At 39.6% G+C, this 25,937-nt stretch overlaps 1 protein-coding gene across 6 annotated transcripts in view; it reads right to left on the reverse strand.

The window, feature by feature from the left end:
- Positions 1 to 25,937, reverse strand: part of LOC108121141 (chaoptin) — a 212,176-nt gene that overhangs the window by 69,429 nt on the left and 116,810 nt on the right. For all 6 annotated transcript variants that reach the window (XM_070280653.1, XM_017235077.3, XM_070280630.1 and 3 more), the window contains one exon: positions 9,221 to 9,256. The gene's annotated coding sequence lies outside the window, so the exon portion shown is untranslated. The remainder of the gene's footprint in view (positions 1 to 9,220; positions 9,257 to 25,937) is intronic.

Genomic DNA, 25,937 nt, shown 5'->3' on the forward strand with positions numbered 1-25,937 from the left:
TCCTCTCCCTTCCTTCTATCTAGTCTTTTTCTTTTCCTGCCACTTCGCCTTGTAAATTATGTGTTTTAATATTTTACAAAGACTCAAAAACTGCGCATTTTGTTTATAATCTTACGCCCATTCATCCCCTTCTTCACTTTTTCGCTTCTTTTGAGTTTTAATAAGCCGTTCTCTCCCTCCAAAGGATATTTTTTGGGGGGTGGGCGGTGTCTATGGGCCAATGCCACGCCCCTACCCCCCTTGGCTGGCACAGGCTGGTAAATATAAATAACTACGAAAGGACAAAAAGATTCCGACAGGCGACGAAATGAGCAGAAATGATGGAAAATTTTTGCAGTTGTAACTTTTAATTTTCACAAAAAAGGGGAAGCTCCCATATCCCATTTCCAATTTGGTAGGAATCTGCGTTGTTATTGTATTTATGCATCCTGTGGAGAGGGCTTAGCTTAGTCCTTCGGCCAACTCACCAGGACATTTTAATTGCCGGGTTTTGGGAATGATTTGAAAAATCCAATAGCTGTTTTAAAAGCTTCCACATGGAAAAATAATAATTGTCACCGCAAGAATCGGATGAGAATTGGCCGAGATATGGCCTTCCCAGGGGGTCATACCCCAAAATCGCACTTTCTGCAGGGGTCTCCCCAGGAAAAATATGAAAAAAATCGGAAAAATATTTCGTTGTCAGGTTTTGATGCAGATTGGTGGAGAATCGGTATACAAATCGTTTAAGATATTCCCCGCAAGAATCAGATAAGAATTGGCTGAGATATGGCCTTTCCAGGGGGTCATACCCCAAAATCGCACTTTCTGCAGGGGAAAGGAAAAATATGAAAAAAATCGAAAAAAAAATTTTGTTGTCAGATTTTGATGCAGATTTATGGAAAATCGATCCACAAATCGTTTGAGGTACTCCTCGTAAGAATCGGATAAGAATTGGCCGAGATATGGCCTTCCCAGGGGGTCGTATCTCCCAGGGGGAAAAAATATTTTGTTGCCAGGTTTTGATGCAGATTGGTGGAGAATCGTTATACAAATCGTTTAAAATAATCCTCGCAAGATTCGGATGAGAATTGGCCGAGATATGGCCTTCCCAGGGGGTCATACCCCAAAATCGCACTTTCTGCGAGGTCTCCCCAGGAAAAATATGAAAAAAATCGAAAAAATATTTTGTTTCTAGATTTTGATGCAGATTGGTGGAGAATCGTTATACAAATCGTTTAAAATAATCCTCGCAAGATTCGGATGAGAATTGGCCGAGATATGGCCTTCCCAGGGGGTCATACCCCAAAATCGCACTTTCTGCAGGGGTCTCCCCAGGAAAAATATGAAAAATATCTGAAAAATATTTTGTTTCCAGATTTTGATGCAGATTGGTGGAGAATCGTTATACAAATCGTTTAAGATTCTCCTCGCAAGATTCGGATGAGAATTGGCCGAGATATGGCCTTCCCAGGGGGTCATACCCCAAAATCGCACTTTCTGCAGGGGTCTCCCCAGGAAAAATATGAAAAAAATCGAAAAAATATTTTGTTGCCAGGTTTTGATGCAGATTGGTGGAGAATCGTTATACAAATCGTTTAAAATAATCCTCGCAAGATTCGGATGAGAATTGGCCGAGATATGGCCTTCCCAGGGGGTCATACCCCAAAATCGCACTTTCTGCAGGGGTCTCCCCAGGAAAAATATGAAAAAAATCGAAAAAATATTTTGTTGCCAGGTTTTGATGCAGATTGGTGGAGAATCGTTATACAAATCGTTTAAAATAATCCTCGCAAGATTCGGATGAGAATTGGCCGAGATATGGCCTTCCCAGGGGGTCATACCCCAAAATCGCACTTTCTAAAGGGGGTCCTCCCTCTGTAGCACCAGGAAAAGGACAATTAAAGGATTTTAAAAGGAAAAGGAAATTTCAAAAAATATGTCACTTTCTGTCGGCCATTCTCTAATGTCCCATACTACCATATAATTTCGCCCCTCAGCCCGAGTCTCCCTGTTGGCCTGATCCTTTAATGGCCAAAAAGCATCGACCTGAGGCGAACTGGGGACTGACTTACGAGTATAGGCAACTTAATTATCTGCGACAATTACAAGCAGGCAACAAATCTAAGCAGGAATGTCCTGTGTCCTGTCAGGACGCCATATACTATGCTATTGTAAGTGTGTGTTTGTGTGTGTGTGAGAGTGGAGGCTGTCAGCACATTTGTCTACGTGGCGTATGAATAATTGCAAATGCCAACAATGGGCGGCGTTTGTCGTCCGTGTGTCCTTTGTGCTTCGTCCTTGCTTCGTCCTGTTGCACATTCCACATTTGATAAACAACTCGAAGATGTATACCTGCATGTGTACGAGTCTATAGTCCTGGTCCTGGTCTCTGCCTCTTTCGCTGTCTCTGTCTCTGGCTTCGTGATAATTTAGATAAATAATTCCAAATGTTAATTGAGTGTAAGAGTTTAGGATGTTGAATGACAAAAGTTTGTGTCCTTGTGTGTATGTGTGTGAAAATTAATTAACTAAATTATTAAGTGGGCAAGTCCTGGTGGCCAGCAAAATGAATATTGTAAATTATGATTTTATTATTGCTGCAAGTTGTTAGCCACGTTAATGATGATGTCTGGTATGGTCGTAAGCCCACACATACACTCTTTGGCATTAATTGCGGCCTAGTGGCCAAAAATTACCTTTTCCGAATGGTTTAGACTCCACTGGTATGGTGGTCTGGTCAGATGTTACCGACCATTTACCACCAACGTCGCCAAAAAAACATTAAGCAATATTTATGACAGGGCCACCGTGCTGCCACCCACGAATTGCACCGCCAAATGCTTATTTAATGAGTTAATTATTTTTTTTGTATTTATTGCAATGCCAAAATATGCGAATGAGCGAACCTGAAAATATGCGCAATTAAACGCTAAGCACGACCAGTCCGGAAACCCATTAGAATTTCTTTTCTCTCCCCCCCCTCTTTGGAAAACTCAATTAGCGAAGGGTCTTAAATGTCCGAAGAGGGGTAACTTCCATTTAGGGTAGAGGGTAGTACGTGGCAGAAAATAAAAGAAGGAAGAACAAGTGCCAAATCATCCATATAAGCCATCGCAGAAGAGGGTAAGATAGCCCTCCCTCGTTCTTGATAATATCTTTTCAATTCCAAAAGAAAAGTTTATTTAAATTTAAATCTGAATTCATAAATTGAATTCTTAAAAAAAAAAACAATGACAATCAATCGCTGGCAGATGGAAGTGAGAGCCAGATGCCATGGATGATGGCAGTTCAAATGTTGCAAAGCCATCATTAACCCGCGAATTAACTTGTTTAACCCATTCGTGGCTGGCCGCAGGAATTGATGGCAAACATGAAATGTTTCTGCCGCACACATCCAGACAAAAGAAACTTTTCCAATTTCCACAGAGAACATATACATATATATATACACAACCACACGAGAAATACTTTGTACGACTCTTCGCGTCAATCAATCAATCAGGCAATCATTCATGCGAACATTAATTTATTCATTTTAGCAGAAATCGCCAAACGATTCTTTGCCAGCGATTTTTGGAAGTGGCGGGGTAGACCACCCCACCCGACCTCTTTTGGGCGTAAATTGCAGAAACGAGAAATATTTTTGGCCATTTAATTGCTCTCTCCCTCTCCTTCTCTCTCTATCTGACTCTTTCTCTTACCAATTTCGGCACAAAACGCTTTTAATTACTTAACCGGAAATTGGCAATTAAAGCGATTTAACGGCCCACATGGAAATGCCAAAGAAATAATCACTTTCTAGAGCATTTCTTATAAAGTTTCTATAAAGTTGAGCCTAGTGATAGGGATAGTATTTTTAATTTCCTTTTAATTAATTTTTTTGTTCACATTTTTTTTTTAAATAAGCTTCTTGTACTATCCTTCTATCCTTCCTATTTTCTCATCTCAACAGCCAGTGAGCCTTAATCAAGTTTTAAATGGTTCCCCCCCCCTTTATATCCTTAGGGGGAGGTATCCAGCACCCTCCAAGGTGCTGCTGGCCTGCCAACTCGTTCATTGTTATTTATTGTGTGTTGTTGTTATTGCCGGCAATTTATTTCAATTTCGCAAAGTTTTGTATTGTCATTGGGACAGCGTTCATTCGTTGGCGTTCGTTTGCCTTTTTCCAATTAGAGGGTGGATTTTTGGTAACAGGATGGGGATGGGGGCGATTCAGGACGAAATGGCTCTGTTGAGTTGAAGCATAAAAACTCATTTAACTTTGTTGGCCAGCGAAACGTCAAAAAAGGACGACAAGGATACGCGAAATCAGCGAAAGTTTTCTCCTGCCTGTAGAAGAAATAACTGTTGCATAGTTTTCGGCGGTGATGCATAATTAATTGTGAAACGAATGGAATCGAACAGGGGGGAAACCCCTTTTGGAATGAAACGGAAACTGAAAAACTTTCACCATCACAGCCATTTTCAAGGCTGTTTCATTTAATGAGCAACCAGTTTACAAGCCGTCTTAATTAAATAGGTCAACAGGGAGTGGAGTTCTAATTGAAAGGAAATACTGAGTTTATGGGAATTCAAGGTATAAACGATAGGTCCAATATATATATGTATATATTTCAGACCAAAAACTTATTTTCTCAATAAATTAGTTGGAATTCTTGCAGAACTTTCAGTTGGACTTTGTAAGCCATAGATCGATCCCACGAGTCCAAGGCTACGTTTTATTTTTTTGGGGGGGAGGGGACTTTGGTGGGTTAAAATGTGGAAGGGGCATGACTTGCGGCTGGCCGCTTAATTTTCGGTCTTTGCCAAGCGTCCAATTTGCCGCCACATTGCAGCTAAAGTTGGTTTTCGCGAAAAACTTGAAACTTTGCCACTACCACTCCTCTGACATTCCTCCGACCATCCATCCTCAAATAACCATAGAACCAAAGTTGAGTTCCACCAGGTCCCCACCACCACCACTAACTCTACTAATTTCAATTGCTTTCGGCTAATGTGAGACAAGTTCCAGGCCAGACTAGCTATATAGTCTATACATATATTCGTTGGAGAAAAATGCCAAGTGCAATTTATACAAATTTCACGGTCCTGCTAAAGTGTCGAAAACTTTTCACGGTTACTCGGACAACTGACGGCTTCGCGAAATTAGCTCCTGAATCCTGAATCCCATGTTTCTCTCTCTAAAAAAAAAACACACAAAAAAGCTTCTAAAGTTTCATTTAGTCAGGCTGTTCAAACAATTCCCAGCGATAGTTAATTAATCGTTTTCGTGTCTGAATTTGCTGCCTTTTGAATTTCGAATTTTATTTGTAGTTTATTTTAGGGAATGTCCTTGTCAGATACCCTATATGAAAAATATATAAAAATTCTCAGCTATTAATTAACTTTAAAGTTTTTCTATAAAAACCTATCTAGATAACACATATATAGTTAATATTTTTAGTACTATCCAGAGTTCTACCAACCCTTCTCTACCCTATGCTTTCAATATATTTTTCACAAATTCTTTTTAAAATATTTTTTCCCCACCGAACTGCAAAATGTTTGTGCTTCCGATACACAAAACAAATGCAATCGCCAGAGTTGTTCTCTCTTTTTTTTTTTTAGATTTTTTTTATTTCGTGTTTGAATGTTTATTTTATTTTTTAAATTTTCTTTCTTTTTTTTTGGTGAATGTTTTATCTCGCCCGCTGCGTTTTGGGGGTTTTGTAATATTCCCCAATGTCAGTTTGATGGCCAAAAAATACAAACTTTGTTCGCGTGGGGCGTGGGAATGGAAAAAAGTTCCGCCATTTAATTGGAAAATTAAATTTTACGCTGGTAGTAGTCCGGTGTTTCGCTTACGAAACAATGAGAATTTTCTGGCTTTTTCTCGATTCATTCAGTTTCAGGTAGCTCGGGTTGGTCGGATGGCTAAGGTAATGTCTAAAGTAAAATGCATTTAAAATATTTTTGGCTCTGTTGCATACCGGGGATTCCCCGAGCCACTCCAAGTGTCATGTCAAGTGTCTCGGGGATCCACCAACACCCCCACCACTACTACCACCTTCCAACGCTTCCTATTCACTTTTTCCGGCTTATGCAATTTTCCAAAATGACTCGGAATTCATTTGACAAATTGTCTGACCAGGACCAGGAAGGAGGACGATGGACGTTGGAGAAGAAGGATGCTAAGGATACGAAGGATCCTAAGGATCCAAAGGAGGGGTGCATCATTTCATTCTTGGGATAGCTGTCTGAATTCGTTTTGTGCCCTGTCATTCGTCGAGCAAGTGGCAAAATTAAATTTAACAAGACGAGTGCCTGGGCTGCCACATTGTTTTTAAAGTGCTTAACAAAGAGGGGTGTGGCTATGGGGCTGTGTGTCTGTGTGCAGCATTGTAGCAATGCCTGAGCAGTGAATGGAATAAGAGATGCAAGCCCAACACCTTACAAGCCAGGCCAGTAGTTGACCCCAACGGCCATCCTACGTTTTTCGGTCGAAAAGTACGCCCCCAAGAAGTGGCATGAAAAATGAAATGAAAACCAGCAAGTAACCGCAATCATTGCTCGCCTCGCCGCTCGTTAGCAGTTGTTGCCACAAGTGGACAGTATCGGGGGCAGAAACAGTAAAGGGAAACTGAGGAAAAGCCAACCTCAAAGAAAAGCGTCGAATGCAGTTCGTGCCTTTTGATTTGAAATGAATTTTAGCACTCACTGGTTGCCACAGATATTTTCGGGGTATATCTAACTAGTTAGGTTTTTAAATAAAAATATATATTCCTTAAAAAAATAATCAAGACTCTAGAGAGACTTCCAATGTCCTAGAGAGAATGTCCAAGAGTTTCTATAAAATTTAAATGACATAGTTATGGGTATCTGATAGTCGTTTATTTTGGAAATCGAAACCTTCGGTCTTTAGCAGCCTGCTGTGGCCTCTCTACTCTTCGTCCCTTTGCTGGGGTATCCTGTCTTTTGTCCTTTTGTCTCTGGGCTGCGGGCGCTGAACTCATTTGGCTTTGGTGTCGGCCTGCTTAGCGAGAGAATGGCTACAAGTGCTGGACATCAGCATCACAGGAGTAGAGTGCGAAATGGTAAATGGGAATGAAAACCAGTCAGCTAGCTGAGGCCCAGTCCAGACCCAGACCCAGGCCAGTCACTCATCCTGTGCATCCTTCATCTCGTCCTTCTGTCTGTCAGCATTCTCTGTTCTGTTCTGTTCTGAGGGAGAGAGAGCTTTGATTTTGCGGTTTTTGTGGGGAACGAGACTATATGCCACTCCTTTTGCATTAGGTAATTACTTCTTTGTGACGCTCGATGAACTGCAAATTCATTAAGCTGATGCACTTGCTCTTTACCCAACCAACCAACCAACCAGCCAGCTGTCTTTTATCTATATTTCAAAATAATTATTATCAATCTTAAATTTTAAACTTAGTCTTTAGTTTATTGATTTTAGATGCTTTTTTTGGTGTTTTTATTGAAGCACTTTTCAGTCAGGTGGGTTTCCTGACTTGCATCTCTCCTCCACCACTCCAATGTATCCCCAATCCCCAGTCGATAACCATTTGTTGCCTTGTCTATGTTGCCGATCCAAAATTCATGTTCGTTCCAGAAGTGAAAGCACTTTGGCAGGCTTGCATCAGATTATGACTGCGAAATGCAATTTGGCCAGCTCAGACTCCCGAATGAAACTCAAAGGCGTAAAAAGGACCAACCCAGCAGCTGATGCTTCCTAACGAACCCGAATTTCAAGTGTGCATCCTCCATAGATATAAACTTGCTTATTGAAATGCAATTCCAAGTTGCTATTTTTCGAAGAGAAATACTAGAGGATACTAGCCAGCATCTAGAGCTCATAATTTCGTTGGCGGATTTTCATTATAAATAATTTTTACAACAGCCTTATCCACTCAATACAAGAAAGCAGCTGAATTTAAAGCAACAAAAAAAGTGTACAAAAGCATCTGAAAGTAATACAAATAAATGCGAGTCGGGGCACACAAATGGGTGGGAAAAGTCTGTACAAAAAAATATGGAATGTAGAATGTAGTAAGTGCATGCCAGGAACAGAAACACTCAAAGTTTATGAAAGGCGCGTCGACGTCGTCGTTGCCGCCAAAGTTTTTCTTTTTGTAAATACCCTAGAGTAAGGAGGGTATATAGAAATTGAGGAAATTATAAGAAAAATATAAGAAAAGGCTTGACAAGTTTTAGAGGTTTTTAAGAGACTTCTTAGAGCTTATTTCTTGGAAAGTATTGCCACATAAAATTGGTATAATATTTTAAAAGAGTTTACTTAAGTTTTTCAAGTTAAAACATTTATATAATTTTGGTTATTTTGTAAAGAATTTACTTTAAGTTAAGGTGGTTTATAAACCAAGTTATAAGATCATTTAAGACCACCTTGACCTTAGAGATTACCACCTTATACGATTATAAAATTATATATAGTTATAAGGAACTTATTGGTAAACATCTCTATCTCTATCTATCTCTACCTTTTTCTTCAGATATCAAAAGAATGGCTTCAAAAATTTATAAAATATATAATACGAAAATAAATTTTAAAAAAGCTATAATATTTTTAACAAAATAAATAAAATTTTAAAAAATACCGAACCTCTTACCTTAACTTCTTACCCTTCCAGGGTATATCTAAGATGTTTCTTTAATTTATTACCAACTGGACTTTATATAAAAAAATTATATAGAACCCTATGTATGTGTGTGGGGGGCTTAGGAGGGGTATCCTTAGGAGAGAAGGGAAAAATGGAGAGCGAGTCTTGTATCGCCAATTACAGTGTCTGTTTGAGCGTACAAAGCGTTTTATGAACCAACTCAGACCGCCCGGCCGATTTTCCGATGCCGGTCACGCTTGGACTTTGTCGAGGAACTTTTTGGTTTTTTTTTTTTTACCATCCTTCCCAAGGACTCCGCCCATTCCTCGACCACTGTCCCTGCTCTTGAACTTTTTTCGCTTTTGATTTTATTGCCAATTGACCAACTTTTTGGGTCGATTGCTTATGTTATCGGACAAAGGGGGGAAGAAGCTGGCTTCGCTTACTTAAAATGCCAAGACAGCTGTCTTGGATGAGTATCTTGGTATTTGTATCTGTATCTCTCAGTATCTATAGCAAGGAGCGCAAGCCAGAGCATCCGCAACTCCGCATCCGGATCTCAGCCGGCGGCCAAATCCCCCAGATGGCCATTCCTTTGGCAAGGATCCGTAAGCATATTTAAAATGTCTTCAACTCACCTCAATGGCCACGTGGCATCCTGCACATCCTGCAAGCTAGAAAGAGACAAAAGAGAGAGAAAGAGAGAGGGTGAGTGAAAAGGCGTATCCTGTGGAGGTGGAGGAATAATAATAAGCTGGCCAGGATAAGGCTAGCCAGCCAGGGAGGATGATAATCAAATTTAAATTGCCTCAAATGGCCAAGCCATCGACGTTTCTTTTTTTTTTTTCCTCTCACTCGAAGGACTAAGGATACTAAGTATTCTTAAAGTTTAAAGACTAAAATCTTAAACATACTAAGCCTGAAATAATTATCAAACCACAAATGGCTTTCATCAATCACACCATCGACCAGTGGTGGCGGGCTACTACTGGCATTCCGGTCAAGGATAACACGATAACAAGGATAACCGCAACAATGTACCGTTGCATGCCCCCTAATTATCGACTTAGAGGCATTTTGGGGCCCAGACCCCTTGGCTTATTAGATGGCATACCACCGCAGCCGAAACTCACAAGAACTTAAGCCGGAAACGGAAACGGCAACGGCAGCGGGTCGGAGAGAGCTACCGAGAGTTCTGGTGGGATTGGCGAAGGTGGAAATGAACCCAAGGATGAAACCGGCACGAAGCTGCGAAATCTCCTCATAATAATAATAGTAATAACAATAATAATGATCAGATTCAACAAGAAAATGGTAATTCCCCCCAAAAAAAAGGAGGTTATCTTACAGACACTGAGGAAAATAAAATAAAAAAAAGGTCTTCAAGGAAAGAAGACTTGATTTTCCTCAAAAGAAGTCCTTTTTCTTACCTAACTAGTACCTCTAGAGTTACTATATGTCTTCGTTATATTTTATTTCTTATTTCTCTCAGTGCTTTGCCGCATTAAATAAATAAGAGCAGCATGTGTTTGCCGTTTCGTAATAAATGCACGATTATTTGTAGCTTTTATTAGCGCCCGAGCTCGAGCTCGAGCTTCACAAAGGAGGAAAAGGAAAAGCCAGGGTGAAAATTTCCCAAAGCATAGGGTTTTTCTTCGTTTTTTTTAGCATCCAGAAGCCAAAACCCAGCCGGAAGCTGGAAAGCTGAAGCAGCTATGGAATTGAGGTAATCCCGGCGCATTCGGGCTTTGTTTTCATGTCAAGCGACTGACGCGGCGCCTCAAGTGGCTTCAGATTTATATTCCAGGCGGCTGAGTGGCAAGTCGGTCGGGAATAAGTTGTTTGTTAAAATGGAAGAATTATTGCCGGAATATGCAACAAACATATGGATAAGGGTTCTTCCTTAGGAGAAGAATAGGAGCTACTTGAGGGTTTTGCAAGGGAGACAATATGATACCTGGAACTTTTGTTTCTAGAGGGTCTTACAAGAAAGACTATATGATACCCGGTTTTTCTATTACTTGAGGGTTTTGCAAGGAAAACTATGTGATACCATGAACTTTCGTTACTTGAGGATCTTATGATACCTGGTACCTCTATTCCAGGGTACCAAACTCCCTTTATTCCTTTCAGTTAAAGCCCTTAAATCATAATTTTTGCAAGCCCCATTCATGGTTTAAACAATATCTCCATAAATACCTTAAATTCCACTCTTTTGTTTCAGGCCCAATTAAAGCCTCTTATTTTCGCAATTTAAATGTTTACCCCTCTTTCATTTTTTTGTTGTTTGTTTGGCTGGAGTGTTTGAGTTTAAAACTGATTTATGGCCAGGTGGGAAAGCATATCGGTGGGCAGAGCAGTTAAGCCGAGGCCGGGCTTCACCTGTTGAGGGCTTTTGTTGTTCGCCATTGTTGATTTTGCTCGGTTGCTACAAATTAGCCATCGATGTCGCCGCCTTTTGTTTGCCTCGCGTGTGCCACGCCCACTCACAACAAGCCAACACCCACACCAAACCATAGCCAAAACCAAAAACCAATACCACTTTTCGCCACTCAGAGTGTTGTGGTGGGGTAGTGTGTGTGTGCCGAGTGTGTCGGCCAAAGTCAATACTGGGCCACCGAAATTGATTGGCCAAGGCAAGCAAAAAGCCAAAAAGAAAATAAAAGAAAAATCTTAAAAAAAAAATGGGAAATGGTGGAAAATTATTCCGCGAATCAACGTATGAAAGCAAATTGAATCACTCGACCGACCGAATGCATTGATAAATATTTTCTTTTCAGAATTTCAAATTGGGTTTCTCTTTTCCAGAGTCCGTATCTTTAATTTTAAGAGATTGGCGGACAAACGGACACGCGGACAGAAGAAAATGAGGACAGAAAGACAAGTAGAAAGAAAGGTAAACGGCTGGGCGGACAAAAGAACATACAGGTAAGAGGACAAATGGACTAATGGTTACTCGGACAATCAACAGACGGACAAGCGCACACACGGACAGTGCTTCTACCTTTGATCTACCACTTACTTTATGAACCTCAAACCCGAAGCCAAAGAAGTGTTAACGATACCTGCTCCACTAATTCGTGCAACTTTATTAATTTTGCATTTCATTGAAAGATTGAAGAGGTAACTTTTGGCTCAGTGGTGTGCCAACTTTTAGTCACTCCTCCTCTACCCCTTTGAAAAGTTTCCTGTTCCTATATATGTATATATATATAATAACATATATCCACCAATTTTTGTGCAATGCAACCTCACTTAAAGTTCACCTTTTTTTCAGCAAACGCTGAAAATGGTTGTTGACTTGAAATGCCCTCGGGCGCATTTCGAAATTAAAAATTTTGGCAGCGATAGAAACTTCCTGTGTGTGTGGGTGTTGATGGTGGGTGGGTGGTATGTACCATCATCACCAACACGTTTTCACCCACTTTCTCCAAACACACACAGACACACACATGAGAGAAATCTGCATATGCGTGGAGAGCCAGGCACCACCACCCAAGGACTCAACAGGAGCCTTCAAAAATGCGCTCATGTCGCGAGGCAGCAAAACTTTATTGCGCCATATTTTCTCGAGCGGCTAACACACACACACATACACAGATTCAAACACACACACATTCTCGTCCTCCATATGCAATTTTTATCAACGACAGAGCAGTGGAAAACATGGCTCCTGATCCTTTTTTTTTTTTTTCGTTGGCCAACTTTTCTCTACGGTATCACCACGGTAGCCCTTTTTTGAAAGACCTACCCACCATACCATTGGGCAGGAGCGCTCTTCAAAGGATAATGTAAAGGATAGTGTACGGTGTCAACGTTGCGTATACGCAACGCAGTCTTCTCCCAGACGATCTACCATTTTTGGCAACGAAATTTCATTCCAAAAAGCCAAACAACTGGGCTGTGTGTGTTTGGTGCAAAATTTTCGGCGATTTACGTTGCTCATGGCAGAGCCTTTTGAATAATGGCCATAGGATATATGGAGGGATATGGAGGAGTGTCCTTTTTTTCGTTTTTTTATTCCTTTTCTGTTTTGTGTCGACAATTAAACCCACTCACATAGTCTCCTGGCAAATGGCAGGATAAAACAACGAGGCTTAGACTAACGAAGCCAAATAAAAGCCAAATGAAAGCAAACATATATGCATATTTTGGTTGAATATTATATAAGAAAAGATAACAGGACACTCTATAAAGTATTTATAGAGAGACAGAGATTTTGAGCCACACTGACATTAATCGCTTAATAGTAGTCCTCTCAGCCAGAGAGAAGGTTAAACACTTGCATGTAAATCACGAATCAGGTTTTTCCAGGACATCCCAACACCCCAACACAAATCAAGTGTCCCAGCTCAGCACATAATGGCCATTTGGTGTTCAATGCCCCGCACGCAACAATTTCAATCGAGAATGAATACGATTCGAGCAGGACATCCTCCAGAAGGGCCGAGGTCCAAAGTGCTCAATTGATGACCAGGACTTCTGATGGCAATCCTGTTAGGATTCGCAACATTGACGTCCATCCAGGTTGTCTCTCCTTAAAGCCACATACATACTTTGACTGAAGATTTTGCATAAACATGATTTTGATTTTATGATAATTATTTTATAAATGTCCTTGTGGAAGGATGTGGCCAACATCTAATGACATCGTTTGTGGAGTGCAGTTGCAGCGATTACTGATTACTGATTACTGATTACAGTACAATCGCTTTTTATATTGTTGTATCAGATTTCCAGCTTTTTCCATTCATTTTCGCTAGAGAGTATCCTTCGGTTATCCTTTGTGGCACAGCGTCTGGTTGCTTTCCTGACGGGCGGCTCCTCAGTCCTGTGTGGGTGGGTTGGTTGGCCTTTTGTGAGGCGACATTGTAATCAACAGGCCAACGCTCAACTCCTGGATATTCTGGGGTTACTCCAGGGAATTCTTTAGTATTCTTTAGTATCCTTTTAGTATTTTTTTTTCTTTTTCTTTCCTCATCCTTTATGATGTGTTTTTTTTTTTTTTTTGCTTTCTGTCATCGTACTTCCGTTCGTCATTTTCTGCCGTTCTGCTTAAGCGGATTGATTGTGGCTAATAAAAATGGTTGTAACAACAGGGCTTAACAATGCGGTTGGGCCTTTAAAGTTGCATGGTGGTGGTGCTCTCTTGCCACGCCCATTTCCGTTTGCACTTTGGAGGCGAAATCCTTCAGAGAACCGGGGGAGGGGGGCAAAGACGGAAGTGGCTTTCTCCGATGCCTTCCTGCCGGCTGAATGTCAGGCTGCCTGACTGCCTCACTACCTCCCTCACTCTGTCTTCCTTTAGAGATCCTTTATAAAATCACATAATAGCAACAATAAGGAAATCGCATGTGCCGAGGCCATGCCAGGCAGGATAGTGGAATGTTTATGAACAGAAAGTCGCGTATAAGTTTTTGCTTTTTTTTTCACTTTACACAACAATGGCAGTGGACAGGCCCCGAAACGGAAGTCATCCCGTCTCGTCCCGAAGGAGCAAGGATGTGTTTGACTCCTTTTTGCCTGTCGCCGAGCAATTTCGAAGGCGTTGAATTGAATTCAAAGTCAAGCGCAGATTTTGGCTGGATGGCTGCCTGGCTGGATGGCTTTTCTTTTCTTGCCACTCCCGGAGGCAGTGCTTTTGAAGTGGCAACAATTTTTGCTTTATTTTCGTATTGGAGGCCTCCTGCCTTCTGCCTCTTGTCTTCAGTTTCCTGTTTCCAGTAATAATATATATATATATATATATATATACGTGTTCTGCTTTGGCTTCTAGAGGGGTGACTGCTAATGAATGAAAACTCACTTAAATCGGTAGACTTAACCGCCCAAAGGCACTGCAAAAAAAAAACCAAAAGGACCTTAAAAGCTTGTGAATTTCATGCTTTTTGTAGAATTTTTTGTTTCAAGTGCAAGAGGCATGTGTATAATTTCATTTGTATTTCGATTGAAACTTCCCGAAAAAGTATGCTATGAAAAATTGGCTAATGCGCGCAAAAAGCTTTTGATGTTTTGCATGAATGGCTGGCACTGTACTGTATACTCCACCCCAACTGAGTTACTCTGATACTTCTTGGCTTCTCTCAGACTCTGGGCTGTGTTGCTGGGCTGTGTGCCCCTTTATACATTTTAATTGCATTTTTGGTATCAAATTCATATGTATTATGTGAGTGAGCTTTTTCCCATTAACAAGAGGAAATTAAAACGAAAAACTCATAAAGTATACACATTGGCACACACTGACACACACATGCATGGAAGACAGGAACAATTTATGATTGCCCCATCCAAGCCGCTAATTGCGTTATTTTTGTGTGTTTGATTTTCATAAAATTGATATTTTGTTGGCCAATTTTGCTGCGAAGAGAGAGAGAGAAGGCTGTGCCTGTTTTTGTATGGCTTTTACAGAATATACATACCAGGCAGACCAAACCAGACCAGGCCATACATAAATGATTAATTTAATAGTCTGTTTTATAAAATCAAAAGCGATACAACAATAACAAGATTTAGTTCAAAAATTCAATGAAAATTATCCGATAAAAAACTGGCACTCTTTCGATAATAAATTCCAAATGGATAGCTTTTCACATTATTTTGAAAAAAAAAAATGTATAAAAATAAAAACTATGAATTTATCACACATACTAAGAGAGATAAATATTTAAATTTAATTCTTGCTGATAAATATTAAATAGAGACACTTATTAATCGAACAATTTAAAAGGAAAAATGTTGCTCAGCTGCTGACTCTCATCCTTGGGGACATCCTTTTCCACAAAAAACCAAAGAAAAGAAAAGAACCAAGTAGAAGGTGAAATTCTATCCTGAAAAGGGACTTTTTTTTTTTGTTGGGATTTTTGGCAAGAAGTTGTAGTGCCTTCCCATCTCCATTTCCCGCATCCTTCGTGCATCCTTCGAGCATCCTTCGAGCATCCTTTTTCCTCATTTCCCCAACATCAACTAACCGCGTGGCAAGAAAAAGTTTTGTTTTGGGATTTCGGTTCAGTTCGGTTCGATGTAGGCTGCAGTTGCAGTTGCACTTCAGAGACGCCGCACAAGGACCAAAGGAGCAGCAGCTGCTGCCTGCCGTTCCAGCTTGCAGCTAATAACAGTTGCAATTCGAAAAGGACATTCAACACTGAGAGAATACCCAAGTACATGGTCTACGAAGACTAGAAGACTAGTCTACAATTTTTTTTCGAGTGTTTAGTGAAAGGGCACTAGCAAAAAACGATTTACGCTGAAAGTGCCAACAAAGGCGCCAAAGTTACCCTGGTCTGGTTTCTCCTCATCCTCATCCTTGTCCTTTCTATTTTCTTTGCCTTCACTCCTGGTATCCTTCCGACATTGCGCATACGCCAGGTTGGCTCTGAGTGTGTGTGTGTTTCGGGCAAAGTTTGCCGCTGAGCGTTTTAATTTAATACACAAACTTTGGTGGGCGGCTAAGGAGTGGTGGAGGGGGCGGTGAGGGCGTGGCCAGGACCAGGACGAAGGCAGCGGCTGAAAGTTGACTCTACGGCTGCTTCCTTCTGCTATTCGAGCTCATCCAAGTGGATTGGCGGTGCATTTATTTAAAGTCAAGTTTGTTGATTTGCAGCTCACAGGCTCGCAGGCTCACAGGCTTCCAGCCTCGCAGGATAAACAACAAAACAACAACAAAAACAAACGAAATGAAACGAGAAATAGGATAACATTCCCCAATGATCATTTTCGTCTTTTATTTTTATTTCGAATTTTTTTTTAACAATTAATGCCAAGTATTCTCCACACAAGCGGCAAAAAAGACAGAGGGCAGAGGTCATCCCACCTTTTGGGTGGGACATCTCGGTGTCAGTGTCCTGCTAAAAGCTTAAAGGACAATAATCATCCCAGCGATTTGGAATTTAAACTGCGCTTGATTGGACTATGCATATAAAAATATATCAAATATATATATATTTATTTAGAGAGAGAGATAGAGCACTTACAGGACCTTTTACAGGACGAGGCAAGAGAAAACTTTTAATCAACAAAATGGGGCACAAAATCCAGAGAGAAACGCTTCGCTAAACTCAAATAGAATATAAATCGCAAAATAAATAATTCTTTTGAAGCGTTTATATGTATATTTATTTATTTTCGCATTTTTGGATTTTTGTATTTTTGGATTTTTGGATTTTCTACCCGAATTACATAAATAGAAGGACATCGAGCAGGAGGAGCATGAATGCATCTCATTGCCAGGAATTAGGAATATCAATGTCTTTGCCAGTTTTCCTTATAATTTGTTAACCCCCTTTGTATCCGAGTATCCTTCTGTGTATATCCTTGTATCTATCAATCCATATTACGGCATCTTTGGCTTTGGCTTTGGCCCAAGGACTAGGCCCAGATGGATGAATTGAAGCCTGGCATTGACTCGTCCACCCACAACAGCAGCAACATAAAGGAGAAACAGGTGTCCGAATACAACAACAAAAAAAGGACCAAAGATAAAAAATATATATATATATATATAGGAGGTGGAGAAAAGGAAAGGACGAAAAGACCTAAAAATAAAATTCCTGTTCCGTGGTCCTTTTTTTTACGACTTGCTGACAAATGAATGCGTAGACAAATTTAATGAGAGCCGGAAATGTCTTTTCGTTTTCAGTTTTTCGGTTTTTCAGGGTTTTTGGGTTTTGGGGTCTTTTTTTTCGAACAAATTTATGGGGCGGGTGGGTCTCTCCTCCCTCATCTTCAAGTCCAAGGGGCAATGACGCTCCATAAAAATTACGACAGTGTCCAGTGGCAGTCCAGGCCTGTTCGCATATGCTACTCTGAACCGGAAACCGGAAGGAAGAGAAGACGGAGAAAGCAAAAAAGGGAGGAAAAAAAAGTGAAATAAATGACAACAATAAAATATAAATAAATAAATAAAATTAACTCATAACCACTTAGACAACCGCAGGACAACAATGCCCAGTGGGTAGTCTCCTTCTCTTTCTTAACCTCTATCTCCATCTCTCTCTTACTTATTTTATTTTGTATTATTATTTTGTGTTTTTTTTCGCATTCGTACCGCAGATGAAGTGAAACTAACAACAACATAATTTAGTGGAACTTGGGAGCTCCACCCTCCAGCAAGGACCTTCTCCTCCTCCTTTCTACAAAAGGGACAATCTTCATTTTGTCCACTGTGTGTATGAATGTGTGTGTGTCTGTAAGGATACTTATGGCAGTGCGTGTGTGCCCGGCCGGAAGCGGCTACGGCTACGGCTGCCACTTCAAAAATGCCACCACGAAACCTTCATTTATCAAGTTGACATTTTAATTTATTAAAACAAAATGGAACGAAATGAAATGAGACGCAAGATGGGAGAAGGAGGAGGGTAGAGAGAGAGAAGGAGAGGCGGGGGAGTGGGAGGAGGCTGAGTATGGGCGTGGCTGTCCAATTCTTGAGTAGGAGTTGGGTTTTCCAAGCAGGACATTGGCTTGAAAATTATACAAAAAGGTTTGAGGTTTTTATTTTAAAAACAATTATAAAAAATATATATACAAAATATTTAAAAACGTAAAATTAACAAAGAAAATATATAACAAAATCCTCTCATTAATTTTAATTTAAAAACAAGCCCACTTTGGTGTCTAAACTTTAAAAAATTGGGTTTCTCCCGGAAATGAATGCGAAAAAGATGACAGGACTCTGGCAGGATGCCACTTAAAGGTACAATTATGGACCAAGGGGGGAGGGTGCCACCAAGAAAAAGAAGAGGGAAACCTGAGGACAGCTTTAACTGCCGCATGACCAAGCGGAATAAGTTGCAAGTAAATATGACTCCAGAAAAGCTGTTCGAGCAGCATAAGTAGCATAGTTGATATGGATACAAGTTATAAAGAAGCTTTTTTTTATATAAAAAAAAAATATATAAAAATACATAAAAATCTATAAACTAAAAATATTCAAAAAAAAAAAACAACAATTCAAGCAGAAACTATTAAAATTCAAAGAATATTTGCATTTTTCATTCAATTATACGATTTTGCTTCAAAAAACAATCAGAATTTACATTTTTTGAAAAGAAAGCGTATTGCTTTCTCTTTCTCTTACATCTTTCTTCCCTTTCACACCAAGACATAATATTTTGTATATTAAATAATGGCCATAAAGGAAATGTAAAATAAAATAAAATATAAATTCCAAGCCAAACAAAAGGTGCACAAGGTGGCCACGAAGAAATGTAACCCTTCTGCCGTCTCTTTCGTTTGATGGCTACCCCTCTCTCTCTCTCTTTCTCTTGCAACACCCACAGAAAAAAATAAGGAAAAAAAGAAAAAGTTTAAGAAAATTCTTGTATTTATGAAGGCTGAGCCGCAAGGACTTGAGGGGGTGAATCATTTTTTAATATTCAAAAAATGTTGGTTTTTCCCGCCAACCATTAAAGAAAAAAAATAAATAAAAGTAATAATAAGAAATAGCAACTAATGCTGTTCAGTGGGTCAACACTGGCCGGGGTCAGAGGTCATAGTGGGTGGGCAGAGACTGGGCCGCAAATGTCTGGTCTTGGTCACTCGCCTGAATGGCGGTTTGCTGAAGGCTTTTGAGCGATTTCTCTACCTTGATTCTGATTCAGTTGGCCATCTCAGAGGGGTTTTTAAAAAAAATATAAATAAAAACACTTACAAAACAAATGTAATAATTAAAATGAATAAATAAATCTTAAGATCTTAGCCCCAATATCTAAAAACCTTATAACTTTCTTTCTCAAATTAGAATTTCCTTCTTTAAAATCTCTTTAAATTTTTTTTAAGTGCATCATCCCACTGCCACGCCTCCACCATACCTTTAGCGGCGTAAATTGCTTTTCATTTGTTCCTAGAAGAGGAAGAGGCCGTGGCAGGGATTCGAATGGAATGGTGTGGAAAGGGTGCCCAGCATTCGTAGAGTTAAAGGGGGGGGCTCTGAGAATAAAACGAGGAGAAGCTCCCAGTGACGAATGGGGGTAAAAAATTGAGCCAGGGGCGGTGTACCAGGTAGAAGGAGGGGCGGCGCACTATATAGGGGGGCTAACAGGGGGCATGTCCGGCAACAGCTGTCATGACGCCGCGCGGTGGCAACAGTTTCGACTGGCCCTTAAAAAATATGAAATTTAACCACAACGGCGACTGCGACGACGACTCTTTCACAAAAGGAGAAACGCTTTACAAATTGAAACGAAATTTTTCTCCAGCACCGCAGAATGGAGGAAAATGAATGAACAACGAGGTAAGAGAAGAGGGGAGGTGTGGGGGCGGGGTTGGGCGGAAAAACTGAAAACTACCGAAGCGGTATGAATTGAATTGCAATGGTTGGCTAAAGTCAGTAAAGGAAATTAATGTTTATATTTATTAAGAAAAGGGGTTTAAAGGGGTTTTTTTTAAGGAAATAAATATTTAAAAATATATTTTATAATAATTTGTAATGAATATATTTAATAATTAAGACAGAGGCATGCTAAATATTAGATTTAAAAGCCTAGAAAGTGTTAAAAAAAGAAAGAATTATAATTTTCTTTCTAAGAAAGTGTCTTTAAGGCTATTAATATAAATAGAAATCATATTTTAAACTCAAAACCTCTAAGCTGTTAATTTAATGAAATAAAAAATCTATAAATTGCTTAAGTTATTTTTATTTTAAGAGTATTATTGAGGACTAAGTTCATTATTTTCTCCCCCTAACGCCCTAGAAATGTTTACTGCTTTCTCAAAAACACTTACTTATTATATATAACTTAATACTTTCCCTTTAAAAAAAACCTTAACACTTTAATTAAATAAATTTAAAAATTTAAACCTTAAACCTTTTCAACAATCTATACACTTGAAATTAATTAATTTTGTCCTAAAAACCTTTCAAATGCCCATCAGTTAGGAGTTGAAGCGTGAAATTAAAATCGCCCATCGAAGGGTTTTTGGTTTTGATTTAAAGCTTCAATTCAATTGATAAATAAAATACAAAAAAAATACATATATATGAGAGATATAATATCAGAATCGATTAATCGGGAATGTAAAGCTATTCAGGTGAATGATGGAATAAAAGGCGAGTTAAGCGAGCACTTAATTCACACATTTAATAATAAAAATAATAACGCTGCGAATAGGGCATGAATGAGTTCACACATAAATAGGTTAATTCCAGCAATTTGTTACCCGCTGCGACGACATTCACCCATTAACCCATTCTTACACACCCATTGAATCCATTTTAACCCATTTCCATGCAAACTTTTCGCGGTTCCTTTTGCCTTGAGGGGTGGTGGTAGAGGGAAAGCCGAGGACACCCAATCCTCCATTCATGTCCACCTGATCCACTGCGGCCACCGTCGACATTCCGCGAATCCATTCAAAATGAATGCATGTCCATGGGATCCATTGGGTTTACTGGATGGGTGTTACTTGGAAGGGTGTGCTCTTCTTTTTCTTTTTTTGTTTTTTTTTTTGGGCGTTGCTTTCACCGTTCGAGCTCCCATGGCCCCCCCAAACATTAAGCAAAGTGGCCCGCGTTCCATTTGCAACTGGCAGTGGGGCCTGGCATTGCTTTTGATTTTAATGGTTATGCTACTTATCATGTCCTACAACGAGTTGCTACAAAAAAAAAGCATACTCCCCCCCTAGACACATACAGTCTCTCTTAAAAAGTTACAACTACAAGCTGTCCATCAGGATGGGAAAAGGCAACAGGGAATGGTACTAGGAAGTCTCTTTTTTGGGGTTTTTAGATTTTTTAAAAAAGAAAATTAAATAAAATGTAATTTTTGGCTTAATTGTTGTCAAAAATAATATACAAATATTTTAGAAACTCTGTTTTTTAACTCCAAAATATTTAAAATTTAAATAATGGTCGCTATAACTTTGCGCTAAGATCTTAGAGATGGTTTCTATATTTTTTAGAGCTCTAAAAACGTTATATATTTTTAAACACATATTTAACAAAAATATTAAACTAAAATATCTATTATTTTTAAGACAAAACTCCCAAAAAAATTAAGCTTCAATTCCAAAAGCTTCACCCATTTGATGGGTGATTTTGCCCACCAGCGCGAATATTTCGCGGTTAGATGGGTTTTTTTTTTTCGCCAACCAGAGGTTTTCCCGGGAAAATGGTTGAAAATGGTGGGGAGGAAAATGCTAGGAAAATTTCACACAGTCAGCCACCAGGCGAGAAAGAGGCGGAGAGAGGAGGTGACCCAAATATGTTTGCACAAATGAGTTTGGCGGGCATTAAATGATTTGTTTGCCCAGCTCGGGAATCGAATTAAAGACGTCAGTTGGTCAACAAAAAAAAAATAGAAGGATATAGCAGGTGGGCGTGGCACTTATGCAATTTGTCGTCTGTGGCGGAAATTTACACGGAATTCAATCCACAAAAAAAAAAAATAATAATAAAAATAAAAGTTATATGAACGGGAAAAAGGGGAACAAACAAGCTAGAAACTCGTACGTGGAAAGCCCCGAAGCTCCTACTGGTATTTCGTCTATAAATAAATTAGCATGGCAAACAAGTTGGCAGCTCTCTGCCAGAGTCTGAGTGTGCTAGTGTGAGTGTTAGTGTGTTGGTGTGCGGCTTGTTACGGCTAAAAAGCTGTTTCCGCAATGAGCTTGTTTCCTGTCCGCAAGGACATGGTTCCTGCTACTACGGCTACCACTGCTGCTCCTGTCATTGACAAGTTAGCTATAAAAACTAAATGCGATGCCCAACACTGGACACTGACAACCAAAATAAGCACAGAGGGGAAACCCCCAGAACAGTGACCTCGTTAAAAGGGGGGTTAGCTCTAATTCATAATTCTTTATAAGTTTTGATGAAGAGTTGTTTGATGCTTGGATGGGGTTTTAGTTTTTAATGATCTTGAGATTTATAATTAATTTTAATAATAAAAATTCCATAATACTCTAGCTATAAGGTTTTATTTTTAAGATCTTCAGAGACTTAAAGTTCCTATTATTTTTTAATGATTTCCTCAAAGATCTAAAACCTAGAAGCTTTATTTATATTTTATTTAATTAAAAGCCTGTCAAGTGGCCCCTTTTTAGTCTCCTAAAACCCAACTACGCCCCTGGCAGTAACAAAAACAAAAATCTGCAAAAAAGTCGGGAAAAAATCTAATTTCCTGTGAACAACATAAAGTAAATGTTTCAAAACTGACGCCCCAGGATGGTGCAGCAAACTGAAGCCGAAGCCGAAGCCGGAGCAGGAGTAGGAGCAGAAGCAGGAGTGGGGGAAATTGGAGGAGGAGATGGAAAACCCTCTAGTCATGTATGTGTGTTAGTGTGTGTGTGTGTGAGAGTGTCTGTGACAACATGGCCGTGGTAACAAATGCGCTACTTCGGCCCGCCATTTGCCATTTTTTTCGTTTTCTGTTTTTTTTTTTTTTTGGTAACGCTCCGGCAGAGAGCCTCTGGCATAAGTTATGAGCCCCGCAAATCGAGCTCCACCCACAGTAGCTCCTGCTGACCCCCTCCCTCCTCTACTATGTACTGTAGCCCCCACCTAGTGCCCCTCGCCAATCTGGTGTAACTGGCATGAAACATGTGACCGAAGCAAAGGGGCAGGGCTGACCAAGAGCGCCCCCTGTCGGCTGCAGACGAAACCGCAGCATCAAGCGGGCTAACGGAAAAAAAAAATCTAAAAAAAAAAAAATGGAGCAAGGGCTGAGGTTATAAGTTTAGACTATTAATACCCGGTACTTTTGAAGGTTTTCTATAGATAAGCCTTCTAGTCAGACTTGGTTAAGTTCCAAGACAATAAATACCCCATACTGCATTTGCATTATAAGCTTTGGTCACTCTAATCCTTTTTGAACTTAACCTATAAATCTTTGCTTTAGCCTTTTACTTTAAGACCTATCAAGTTTTTAATTAATAGAAAGATTATCTTTAAATAATCGTCTTTTATAAGCTCTTGGACTATAAATGCCCAATACTTGGTTGCTTTTTCAGCTTTGGTCACTCTAAAAAGCACATTTTTCTTAAAAAAAATGAATACATTTCAAAGAAAGTTACAGAAAGTTATCACAACTGACATGCCACTGACTTTCAAGTCCTAACTTTGTTGCTTTTCCAACTTTGGTCACTCTAATGAGCACCCTTTTGACTCAACAACCAATATACCCCTAATCTCCATCACTACCAGGTACTAAAATCACAAAAACTACCAGCCCCGAAAAAAATCCTGATTAAACCGCAAGGCACAAAGCAAACGCTTAGAAAAAAATTGCTTTAGAAATTATTTAAACACGAGACAATTTACAGCGAGCTGCTGGCTGGTGTTTTGCTCATTTTGCATTCGATTGGCTTTAACTTTATTGGCTCATTGGCAGAATCAAGAGGAGGGGAAAGCAAAACCAAGCAAATTATCGCAAAAATTTATCCGTGATCGTTTGTCTCGGCGGAAGCGAGGAAGTGTTACAGGATGAGAAGGCCAAACCGCAGGCTGTGAAGCGAGCAAAAACAAAAAAAAAGGCTCCCCAAAAGCAAAAAAAGGTGCAAAAGCGATTCCCAAAGGACACGACTTCCTAAATGTGTAAGCGTGTGTGTGTGTGGGTGTGTGTGTGGAAATTGGCTAAAACGAATTTACACAAATTTATCAACGTGGCCCAGAGAAAGCCAACGAAGCAAGTCCGCCAAGAACTCGACGTTCACGTACCAACCTCAAACCAAAACCAAAGCGGAAAGAAAGTGTCAAGTGTGGTCCCCATGCCTACATATATATACATATATGTATGTATATGTATGTGTGGACCTTTTGGCGGAAAGCGGAAATGAATCATTTCATTAGAGTTGGCAACGCCTACGACATGAGACACAAGAGCATTAGGGGAGTAGCAGCAGTGGCATTGGGGAAATGGGCCAAAAGCCACAGCGAACGACCCAAGAAATTGCCAAGTAAAATGTGTTTGACACTTAACGTAGGTCGCTTGACCGTTGCCACAACGCGAGGGGCGTCCAAAAATACAAAAAAAATACTGTAGAAGGTGTGGCATTAACTTTCTGCAAGTTGTGTGCCAGGTGAGCTACCTGAACACTTAACACGTGTAGAACGAACCGTCGAAGCGGAAATGGGGACAAGTCTTCTCTCCTCTTGAAAAGAAAATCCAAACGTAAAACTTGAAAAGCAAAATACTCGTGGGAAAATCAATTTGAATTATATATCCGAAAAGAAATAAAATCCAAGAAATCATGACCAATATGCATATAGATTGTCAACAGGCAAGTAACAATTTAAATTCGCAAACAAAACGGCCAGAAACTAGTTGGACATCAATATGAAATTGAGAATCTATTTTAAATAAATATTTAAAATAGAAAACAATAAACTGTAAAGTTTTCAAGTATTTATTATTTAAATGCAATCTTTAATAAAGGCAATATGATATTTTATATAAAATATAGAAACGGGCACACTTATATTAGGGTTCAAGTTTAAATATCATTATTTGATTAATTTAACCTTTAATGTTTTTTTTCGAGTGCCTAGCTACTCTGGTCTCACTTTTTGTTTATTAATTGAGAGTACGGCTTTTGAGGTTTTGCAGCATAGATAGGTATATATTTTTGATTTATATTCAAATGCAATTTTCCCATTTTCCCCTCCCCAAAACAGCCTTCCCCATCGTCTTGGCTTGAATTTATTTTCGGAAAATATTTATTCCCCAAAGGGGTTGAAGAAGACTTTTGCGTTCCACAATACCTACCACTGAGATTAGATGGGTAAGTTTTAAATGCATTTCCCACAAAAAGTTTTCTATTATGGTAGTATAAGAAAATGCCAGACCTAACTGGCCTTGTCCCTTGGGCTGATGATGGGGCGTATGCGTAATATTCACTTTTATGGCCAAACACACACATTCTTTGGCTTCTTTTGTTGCCAATCAATCGATGGGCGGTGTATATGGGGGGAGTGCGTATTAAATACAATTGAATTTTTTGATGCGTTGACGCGATAAAGGCAACGAAACCGAAAACGCTTTTATGTTTATTCATACCTGCCACCAAGGAAGCGATTGAGTTTCGAGCCCTCCATCCCCCTGTATTACCCTTTTCCGCTGCCATCACATCGAAGAAATGGCAGTCATTTTGTTTGCTTTTTTTGGGGGGGGAATATTTCTTATCAGCATTTTTTTGCTAATTCAACATTTTTTTTTTTTTGGGGAAGGCAGAGTGCGGGAAGTACTTAGGCAACAGCTTTTTTGTTGAACCGGGTTTTATGATCCTTTATTTATGCGCTTGATTAGCATCCTTTTTACTCACTCGATTTGCTCTCCATTTTAAATATTTAAAAATTTTTGTGGGAATTTTAGAAACTCATTTAGAAAAGAAAAGAGAATCCTGTGAAGCCACAAAACAAAAACA

Source organism: Drosophila bipectinata, chromosome XL, assembly GCF_030179905.1.
Source record: "Drosophila bipectinata strain 14024-0381.07 chromosome XL, DbipHiC1v2, whole genome shotgun sequence".
NCBI lineage: Eukaryota > Metazoa > Arthropoda > Insecta > Diptera > Drosophilidae > Drosophila > Drosophila bipectinata.